General features: G+C 46.1%; 1 pseudogene; it reads left to right on the top strand.

The window, feature by feature from the left end:
* The first annotated feature begins 4,354 nt into the window (after positions 1 to 4,354).
* Positions 4,355 to 8,583, top strand: LOC121581324 (annotated as a pseudogene).
* The last annotated feature ends 2,938 nt before the right edge of the window (positions 8,584 to 11,521 follow it).

The following is an 11,521-nucleotide window of genomic DNA, read 5'->3' as shown; positions in this document are numbered from 1 at the left end:
AGTTCTAGAGGGGTCTTCTAGAGGAACTTGTCTGGTCAAATAAATACATTAATTAATAATTAGATACAAACTGTACTTTAAAAGTATGTTTTTTGTCATCTAAAAAATGGCAGGTTAGTGTTTTTCGTCATGGAGACAGATCTGCAGAGGGGTCACTACCTGGTACAGCCACAAAGTCATACAATCTGATTTTAAACCTAACCCTAACCACACTGCTAATCCTAATGCCTACGCCTAACCTTAAACCAATTTTTGTTTTCATACATTTACAATATAGCCAAGCTGATTTAAGCAGAAATTGCTCAGTTCTGCCTACAGGACAAGAGTCAAGACCCATGACAATAAATGTCAACCTGCAAAAAAATGTAATTGTGGAGTGGCACCTTATCACTCCACGCCAGAAGGTGACAGTATATACACGTGTCATTCATTATTTTGTGTTGTCACTAAGGAAGTGTGAGACATGGCACTATTGAAAGGAGTGATTTCTGGGGTAGCATTAAGTGTGGAGGTGGAGCAACTGAAGTTGAAGATTCCTGGTGTTTGTGACACCTGGCGTTTGGTGTGTCTGCTGCGTCGCAGACCCGGTGGGGAGCATGGTGAAACAGAGGAGTCACTGTCATTCCTTTTGAGTATTGAGTCAGAGTCTCTATCCGACAAAGTCATGTTAGGATATACAGTGCATTCGGAAAGCATTCAGACGCCTTGACTTTTTCCACATTTTGTTACGTTACAGCCTTATTCTAAAATGGATTTAAAATATATACTGTATATCCTCATCAATCTACACACAATACCCATAAAGACAAAGCAAAAACATGTTTTAAGAAAGTTTTGCAAATTTATAAAAAATAAAAACGGAAATATTACATTTACATAAGTATTCAAACCCTTTACTCAGTACTTTTTTGAAGTACCTTTGGCAGCGATTATAGCCTCAAGTCTTTTTGGGTATGGCGCTACAAGCTTGGCACACCTGTATTTCTTCCATTCTTCTCTGCAGATCCCCTCAAGCTCTGTCCGGTTGGATGGGGAGTGTCGCTGCACAGCTATTTTCAGGTCTCTCCAGAGATGTTCAATCGGGTTCAAGTCCAGGTTTTCATCAAGGATCTCTCTGTACTTTGCTCCGTTCATCTTTCCCTCGATCCTGACTTGTCTCCCAGTCCCTGCTACTGAAAAACATCCCCACAGCATGATGCTGCCACCATCATGCTTCACCGTAGGGATGGTGCCAGGTTTCCTACAGATGTGACGCTTGGCATTCAGGCCAAGATTTGCCTTTCCAAATCATGTCTAATCAATTGAATTTACCACAGGTGGACTCCAATCAAGTTGTAGAAACATCTCAAGGATGATCAATGGAAACAGGATGCACCGGAGCTCAATTTCGAGTCTCATAGCAAAGGGTCTGAATACTTATGCAAATAAGGTATTTTTTTCCTTTTTTTATTTTAGCAAAAATGTCTAAAAACCTGTTTTCACTTTGTTATTATGGGGAATTGTGTGTAGATTGATGAGGAACATCTTTTAATTTAATCCATTTTAGAATAAGACTGTAACGTAACAAAATGTGGAAAAAGTCAAGGGGTCTGAATACTTTCAGAATGCACTGTATCAGTTATCCTGTTAGAGCTTTGTGCCAAATCCACTGCGCTGTTTCAGGTGCAGTGTTTTTGGTCATCTTGCAGCAGTGTGTAAGAGGGAGATTCCAAGACGTGGGAAGTGTGCAAGAGGGCATGGGACAGAGGATTTTGTCGTTTTGGTGGATAAAGTTGTGTGTGTCAACTGTAGAGATGCTCATGTTGCTGGGTATCGGAAGTGTCCAGTGCGAGAGAAGCAGGTTGAAGTGGCCAGAGTTAGAATAGTGCAGAAGGTAATGTGTATCCCTTAGAATCCTGCCTGTGTGGTAGGCCTACAGAAGGTGTCGTATGTCGAGGCAGTGAAGAAAGTAGAGGAGCATGGGTAAAGGGTGAGGGGAGGATCCCAGTAAGTAGTAGATTTTTGCCAGCACAGAGGGATAGGCCAATGAGTGATTTATGCTTCAGTAAGGTTGGCTTCTTAGCGTTCATAGCAATGGATATCAACTGTACCACAGAAATGGAACGTAAACCACAGATGTGTGGCGGCAGCTGCAGAGAAGTATTTGGGTATACGAGATTTGACTTCAGAAGAGTTACAGGGTGTGTTGAGTGGTGGTGTCCCATCCTCCCAGGCCATTGGCATGGTGCTGGACCAGATAGGGTCAAAATAGTGGAATGGGGTAGTGGATTTGTAATTTCTACATTTTAGTAATTTAGCAGACGCTCTTATCCAGAGCGACCTACAGTTAGTGAGTGCATACATTTTCATACTGGCCCCCCGTGGGAAACAAACCCACAACCCTGTAATGAGTTCAGGTGGCAGCTGCAGAGAAGTACTGTCCCTGGGTATATGAGATTTTACTGCAGAAGAGTTATAAGATGTTTTTGAGATTTTTATTTGTATGAAATAGTACTATATATAATATATACACTGAACAAAAATATAAACGCAACATGTAAAGTGTTGGTCCCATGTTTCATGAGCTTAAATAAAAGATCCCATACCATTTCCATATGCACAAAACTTTATTTCTCTCAAATTATGTGCACAAATTAGTTTACATCCTTGTTGGTGAGCATTTCTCTTTTGCCAAGATAATCCATCCACCTGACTGGTGTGGCATATCAATAAGCTGATTAAACAGCATGATCATTACAAAGGTGCACCTTGTGCTGGAGACAATAAAAGGCCACTCTAAAATGTGCTGTTTTTTGTCGCACAACACAATGCCACAGATGTCTCAAGTTTTGGGGGAGCGTGCAATTGGCATGCTGACTGCAGGAATGTCCACCACAGCTGTTGCCAGGTAATTTAATGTTAATTGTTCTACCATAAGCCACCTCCAACGTCGTTTTAGAGAATTTGACAGTACGTCCAACCGGCCTCACAACCACGCCCTCCAAGGACCTCCACATCCTGCTTCTTCACCTGCGGGATCGTCAGAGACCAGCCACCTGGACAACTGATGAAACTGTGGGTTTGTACAACCGAAGGATTTCTGCACAAACTGTCAGAAACCGTCTCAGGGAAGCTCATCTGTGTGCTCGTCATCCTCACCAGGGTCTTGACCTAATTGCAGTTCGGCGTCGTAGCTGACTTCAGTGGGCAAATGCTCACTTTTGATGGTCACTGGCACGTTGGAGAAGTGTGCTCTTCACGGATGAATCCCCGTTTCAACTGTACCAGGCAGATGGCAGATAGCGAGCGGTTTGCTGATGTCAACGTTGTGAACAGAGTGCCCCATTGTGGCGGTGGTGTTATGGTATGGGCAGGCATAAACTACGGACAACGAACACAATTGCATTTTATCGATAGCAATTTGAATGCACAGAGAAACCGAAACGAGATCCTGATGTCACAAGGATCTGTACAAAATTCCTGGAAGCTGAAAATGTCTCAGTTCTTCCATGGCCTGCATATTCACCAGACATTTTGGAACTTGGTAGTGAGTGTTGCAACCGAGGACAGACAATTTTTACGCGCTACGCACTTCAGCACTCGGCAGTCCCGTTCTGTGAGCTTGTGTGGCCTACCACTTCGCGGCTGAGCTGTTGATGCTCCTAGATGTTTCCACTTCACAATAACAGCACTTACAGTTGACCAGGGCAGCTCTAGCAGGGCAGAAATTTGACCAACTGACTAGTTGGAAAGGTGGCATCCTATGACGGTGCCATGTTGAAAGTCACTGAGCTCTTCTGTAAGGACATTCTACTGCCAATGTTTGTCTATGGAGATTGCATGGCTGTGTGCTTAATTTTAAACACCTGTCAGCAACGGGTGGGGCTGAAATAGCCGAATCCACTAATTTGAAGGAGTGTCCACATACTTTTATATATATAGTGTAGCTAGTATTTGAAAAGTTGCTTATAGTCATTAGCTAGCTAGTTATTTACATGTCTCTATTTCAGGTTATATGACAATGATAGCTTGCTTGCCTTGCCATGTAGCTAGCTAAGTAATTGACCTCCATCTTTCATCATTTATATCAAAACAGCCAGTGACCTCCTGAAAGAGTTCCCTGAGCCAAAGAGCCTGCTGTTCACCACCATATCCCGGTCGCTTGGGGTATCCCACCTCTCCTAACACATCCAGTACAACTGCACAGACGATGGGGGAGTCAAGGTCAGAGAGACAAGCACTATGACTAATATAACACTGCTTAGATGCAGATGACGCCTCTTCCCAAAGGCTCGATCTCCACCTAATAATTATGTCACTGTTGCCATGTGTCTGTTTTCAGAGAGCTACTGTAACACTCCTCTGGCCCAGCAAGATGGAGGTGGAGGGCTTTGCCCTCACGATGGAGGGCTTTGCTCTCAAGAAGATTGATGCAGAACGATATGCTGCAGCCGCTGCCTGTCACAAGCTGAGGGAAGGAAAGCCCTTTAATAAAACAATGCAAGAATTTCCTTCTGTCTTTTCTCACTTCTCCAGGTGATGGGTGTGCTTGGCCCAGACAATCAGGTGGCGAGGAGGAGAGTGGGACGAGGGCGAGGTCTACAGCTACCTTGGCAGACCCAGAGGAGAATTCAGACCTCTCCCAGGCTCTCTCCCTGTTCATACATCCTAAAGCTCTCCTGACCAGGGTCATCCAGGTGGCCACGTCCTACGACAGATTCAGGGTCAGTAACTATGTCTCTTAGGTCCAAGATGCGCCATAATACAGCCTTTCATAACACTTGTTATAAGCTATCGTACAGCCTGTCTAACGCCCTGTCACTCATCTCTGAACTGCCATGCTAAAACACTGTCATTCACTCTCCTCTTCTCCACTACAGTAGCTGGTGCAGTACAAGACGGTGGGCGGTAAGGTGAAGAGATGTGAGCTTACCATGCGATGGCCAGAGGAGATGATATTCGTGGCCTCTGCTATTCACAGAGTGGCAGAGAGGAGAGCTGCTGCACTGGCCTGTCTCAAACTGAAAGTGAGGACAGAGGAAATAACACAGAGAATTACTGATGCATTGACGTGTTAGATTATGTTTTCCCTCCTGTATTCCAATACCAGGGTTGTGTTCATTAGAGCACGGAACAGAACATTTTAGCATCGGAAAACGAAAATGAGAGTTTCTTACTGCATAGTCCAGATAGTCCCTCCGTGATTCGTTCCGTTTTCGTCTGTTTGGTGCCTAATGAACCCTATCCAGGAAATGGAGCTGCTTGATGAGGCCAACCAACCTCTGACCCATGCTACGTACCACAAGGAGGTGATGCGGGAGATGGGGTAGAGAGACAGACTGCCCTGTCCCCTGGAGATACTTGGAGCACAGCGTCAGAGAATACCTCACACAAGTCAGTTATCCTGAATCATTACCACTGGAAATACATACTGTGTAGCTAACGTCATTAGCCAGGAATTTAGTTTAGCCTCATCATAGCCTCTGGGGTTGTGTTTACGTATTGTCTTGAATTGCCAAGTACCCAGTGGCAGCTGTTGGAGGAAGAGGATGAGAGAAGCCAGCAAAGGTTTAACCAGCAGGACAAAGAGGAGGAAGAGGACCTCGTCACAGATGCCATCACAGGCAGGTCATACCGGCCCCTCTCTATCCAGGAGGCCGAGCAGCTGAGCGACGACCTACAGGAGGAGTGGGAGACGGCGGGGCCTGGGGTTGGAGCTCCCAGTCGATGCCCACCGGGAACATGTGCTGTCAGCGGGGGAGTCCTCCAGGGTCATAGTGGTTGCCGGGGAGACGGTGCGGCAAGACGACATGTATCCCGCGCTTCCTGCTGGAGGGACTTGTACGGGGCGTGCAGGGGGTGGAGTGTAACATCCTGGTCACCCAGCCTCGGAGGATCAGTGCCGTGTCAGTTGCTCATCGTGTTGCCCACGAGATGGGCCCTGCCCTCAAACGCTCTGTGGGGTACCAGGTGAGTTCATTGGACATTTGAGCTGTCACTCCCTCTACTGTAGCTCAACTTTTCTCATTCATTGAACGTTTCTGCTGTCACTCACTCTCCCATGGCCCCGACCACCCCGTCCTCTAGGTGCGTCTGGAGAGCCGTCCCCCAGAGCACAGTGGAGGGGCCCTTCTCTTCCTGACAGTGGGGGTGTTACTGAGGAAGCTGCAGGGCAATGCCTCAGCGAGGGGGTCAGCCACGTGGTGGTGGATGAGGTACACGAGAGAAACGTCAACAAGGACCTACTACCGGCCATGCTAAAGGACAATCCCAACCTCCATGTGGTGCTGATGAGCTCCACAGGGGACAACCAGAGGCTGGCCCAGTACTTCGGGGGCTGCCCTTTGGTCAGTGTGCCCGGGTTCATACACCCCGTCAGGGATAGGTACCTGGAGGAGGTCCTGAGGGAGATGGGGAGACCACCACCGCTCCCACCCAGGGTAGACCCACTGGGACGGGTGAGTAATGTGCTAATTGCTGAGGGGTGGACTTTCTGGTTTTTCAATACTATAGTGTTATCGTTTTTAAGATTTTAAGTTTTGGATGTGATTGACCAACTGTGCGACTGACTGACTGACCAATTAACTGTGCTTGTACATCCCTGCATGTTTTCTTTCATATGTAAACTCAGCAAAAACATGTGTAAATATTTGTATGAACATAACAAGATTCAACAACTGAGACATAAACTGAACAAGTTCCACAGACATGTGACTAACAAAAATGTAATAACGTGTCCCTGAACAAAGGGGGGGGCAAAATCAAAAGGAACAGTCAGTATCTGGTGTGGCCACAAGCTGCATTAAGTACTGAAGTGCATCTCCTCCTCATGGACCGCACCAGATTTGCCAGTTCTTGCTGTGAGATGTTACCCCACTCTTCCACCAAGGCACCTGCAAGTTCCCGGACATTTCTGGGGGGAATGGCCCTAGCCCTCACCCTCCGATCCAACAGGTCCCAGACGTGCTCAATGGGGAATGAATCCTGGCCTTAAAGTGCACAAGGAAAGATCGTACGACTGCACTAGAATAAAATAATGTTCCTGATCCCCTTCCCCTCTATCTTTCCCCAGTATGACTCCAGTATGAAGTAATGTCTCTGTTTCCCCTTATGTCGGTGTGCGACCAGCAGGCCGTGTTCCAGCGCCCCCCAGAGGGCCGGATGAAGATCGTCCTGGCCACCAACATAGCTGAGACCTCCATCACCATCGACGACATCGTTCACGTAGTAAACGCGGGCTTTCAGAAGGAGCAGAACTACGACACACAGACCAAGGTAGGTGACGGTCACTTCTGGCACTGTCACAGTGAATACATAATACAGCCATAGCCATTAATGCAGAAACCGTATCTTAAAGCAGGACAGTAGTGCTCTGTCTCCTAAAAGAAAAACCTGTTCACATTGAAGTTGTGTATATGGAAAACATTCCTCATATTTAGCTGCCAAGCAAACCCAACTGGTGATTGACTACAATATACCAGTGTGGTGTTGCAAACCTCTTTGTCTTGCTGGTCCCCCGGTGTCATGTCTAGACACAGTCTGGATCTCCCGCTCCAACATCACTCAGCGCAGAGGGGGAGCTGGGCGATGCCAGCCCGGACACGCCTACCACCTGTTCCCACGGCAACGCCTGGAATCCATGACTACCTTCCCCATGCATGAGATCCTACACACCCCTCTGGGGAGCCTGGTGGTACAGGCCAAGATCCACAGCCCCCACTGCAAGGTGAGGGGATGGGGCAGAGCAATAATGGAGATATAGAGGTGCATGGGCTAGTCAATGTAATTGTTGTGAGGTCTCTGCACATTGTCACATGTATTGATGTTCTCTTGGTGGGTCTCTCCAGGCAGTCAATTTCCTGTCCCAGGTGTTGGACAGTCCAAAGCGAGAGGCTGTGTCAGATGCTGTTCGCAACCTGCAAGAGACTGGTGAGACTCTCTAAAGATCTGAGTTCACTTTTAGCATCCAGACTGTTTCAGTTGATATTGTTTTAGTAGTTGCTCAAATGGATTGAGATCATTCAACAGGGAAAGTATTATTGTCTGTTATTACTGTGTTGTCTATGATTTTGTTCTTAGTACTCCTGTCTCTCCTCCCTCTCCTCTCCCTAGGTGTTCTGGACAAGACAGAGGCCCTGACTCCCCTGGGGGTGAGAGGGCCTGTGTGTCCTGTGACCCGCGCCTGGGGAAGGTGTTGGTGCTAGCTGCTCTGTTCCACTGTGTCCTGCCCCAGCTGTCAGTCACACCAGAGACCCCGTCCACATCAGCATGCAGAACAGAGCCCTGGTCTCCAAAGTCAGACACTGGCTCAGTCCACGTCCACCTGGGCTGTCATTGTTCAATTTAACTTACATAACATGATGAACTGCAAAGTTCCCATTTCTATTTCAGTGGTTCACAACTTTTGTCACAGTGCTTACAGTTTAAATGTCTGCTGATGATTTCAACATTTACGTTTTCATAAAAACACTGGTTTCATTGTGGTTAGATTATTGATGTTTGGCAAATTTGACCCAAATCTAGTCTTTCTTTTCCTCCCTCCCTCCTCTCTGCCTCCCTTGCTCCCCCGCTCCATATTGCTCTCTCTCCGTCCCTCCAGGCTGATGCCCTGGGTGGCTCCAGCTACAGGGATTACCTGGTGTTGAGTAGAGCCGTGTTGGGCTGGACGAGTGTTCAGCAGGAGGAGGACAGAGACCAAACAGGACTACTTGGACAGGTACATACTGTCTGGAGCCAGCCTATGCTTCATCAACGGTGAAAGAGAGAGGGAGAGATGCACTCACACACATGGGGTAAATTCCTGGGTGTCATTGTATAGGGCCCTGAGTTTTCCTGACCATGTGACCTGACCAGGAAAAACTCAGTGCCCTAGTCATTGGTTCAATCAGTTATGGGGTTGACCCAGGTTTGTGTGTCTCCCATGGATATTCATATGCCACATATTTCATACATTTATATTAATCATTGATGTCTCCTGCGTTCCAGGTCTGATCTCCCAGTTCAGTGAGAACCTCCTTGAGGCTGGGCTGGTGGTGCGTTGAGCTGACTGCCAGAGATCCTCCTCTCTCTACAACCAACATAGCCACCAGGACAAGCTGGTGAAGGCCATGCTGCTAGCTGGACTATACCCCAACCTCATACAGGTACAGTGAGGGGGAAAAAGTATTTGATCCCCTGCTGATTTTGTACGTTTGCCCACTGACAAAGAAATTATCAGTCTATAATTTTAATGGTAGGTTTATTTGAACAGTGAGAGACAGAATGACAACAACAAAATCCAGAAAAACGCATGTCAAAAATGTTATAAATTGATTTGCATTTTAATGAGGGACATAAGTATTTGACCCCCTCTCAATCAGAAAGATTTCTGGCTCCCAGGTGTCTTTTTATACAGGTAATGAGCTGAGATTAGGAGCACACTCTTAAAGGCAGTGCTCCTAATCTCAGCTTGTTACCTGTATAAAAGACACCTGTCCACAGAAGCAATCAATCAATCAGATTCCAAACTCTCCACCATGGCCAAGACCAAAGAGCTCTCCAAGGATGTCAGGGACAAGATTGTAGACCTACACAAGGCTGGAATGGGCTACAAGACCATCGCCAAGCAGCTTGGTGAGAAGGTGACAACAGTTGGTGCGACTATTCGCAAATGGAAGAAACACAAAATAACTGTCAATCTCCCTCGGCTGGGGCTCCATGCAAGATCTCACCTCGTGGAGTTGCAATGATCATGAGAACGGTGAGGAATCAACCCAGAACTACACGGGAGGATCTTGTCAATGATCTCAAGGCAGCTGGGACCATAGTCACCAAGAAAACAATTGGTAACACACTACGCCGTGAAGGACTGAAATCCTGCAGCGCCCGCAAGGTCCCCCTGCTCAAGAAAGCACATATACAGGGACGTCTGAAGTTTGCCAATGAACATATGAATGATTCAGAGAACTGGGTGAAAGTGTTGTGGTCAGATGAGACCAAAATCGAGCTCTTTGGCATCAACTCAACTCGCCGTGTTTGGAGGAGGAGGAATGATGCCTATGACCCCAAGAACACCATCCCCACCGTCAAACATGGAGGTGGAAACATTATGCTTTGGGGGTGTTTTTCTGCTAAGGGGACAAGACAACTTCACCGCATCAAAGGGACGATGGACGGGGCCATGTACCGTCAAATCTTGGGTGAGAACCTCCTTCCCTCAGCCAGGGCATTGAAAATGGGTCATGGATGGGTATTCCAGCATGACAATGACCCAAAACACACAGCCAAGGCAACAAAGGAGTGGCTCAAGAAGCAGCACATTAAGGTCCTGGAGTGGCCTAGCCAGTGTCCAGACCTTAATCCCATAGAAAATCTGTGGAGGGAGCTGAAGGTTGGAGTTGCCAAACGTCAGCCTCGAAACCTTAATGACTTGTAGAAGATCTGCAAAGAGGAGTGGAACAAAATCCCTCCTGAGATGTGTGCAAACCTGGTGGCCAACTACAAGAAACGTCTGACCTCTGTGATTGCCAACAAGGGTTTTGCCACCAAGTACTAAGTCATGTTTTGCAGAGGGGTCAAATACTTATTTACATTTTAGTCATTTAGCAGACACTCTTATCCAGAGCGACATACAGTTAGTGAGTGCATACATTTTCATACTGGCCCCCCGTGGGAATTGAACCTACAACCCTGGCGTTGCAAGCGCCATGCTCTACCAACTGAGCTACTGGAGGCCATTGTTATTTCCCTCATTAAAAAGCAAATCAATTCATAACATTTTTGACATGCGTTATTCTGTCTCACTGTTCAAATAAACCTACCATTACAATTATACACTGATCATGTCTTTGTCAGTGGGCAAACGTACAAAATCAGCAGGGGATCAAATACTTCTTTCCCTCACTGTAAATAAAAAACAAGAAAACTGTGCTGTCTGGTTTGTTTAATATAAGCAATTTAAAATGATTTTTACTTTTGATACTACATTTACATTTACTTTTAATACTTACGTATATTTTAAACCAAATACTTTTAGACTTTTACTCAAGTAGTAGTTTACTGGGTGACTTTCAGTTTTACTCAAGTCATTTTCTATGAAGGTATCTTTACTTTTACTCAAGTATGACAATTGGGTACTTTTTCCACCACTGCCAAACAGATTAAATAACAAATATTGTATATCTAGCAAGCTATGTTTACTAGTAAACAGTGAGGAGAAACAATAATACAACAATATACCATTTTAAATCTCTAAAACTGAAGCTGGTTTTACTATAAAAAGTATTTGTTTAAGCGTACCTGATAGACATGTCTGTAGGTAGATACTGTCTGCCTACCTACCTAGGCAGACATGGTCTGGTCACTGTGCAAAGGTTGAGGGTTATGCCATATTTATATTAGGCTAGATATTGTTGTAAATGCAACCTCTATGCCTGTTGATGTTATGCTGGCACAGTTCAACTGTTGTTCAAACTACAACAGAGTAATTTATTTAATTTGTTTGTCTTAGACAATACCGTGGAGCCTGACTTCTTCCTGGAGTGGATTCTAGACACAAACAGAA

Source organism: Coregonus clupeaformis, chromosome 14, assembly GCF_020615455.1.
Source record: "Coregonus clupeaformis isolate EN_2021a chromosome 14, ASM2061545v1, whole genome shotgun sequence".
NCBI lineage: Eukaryota > Metazoa > Chordata > Actinopteri > Salmoniformes > Salmonidae > Coregonus > Coregonus clupeaformis.
This window is presented reverse-complemented; position numbering and strand designations above follow the sequence as displayed.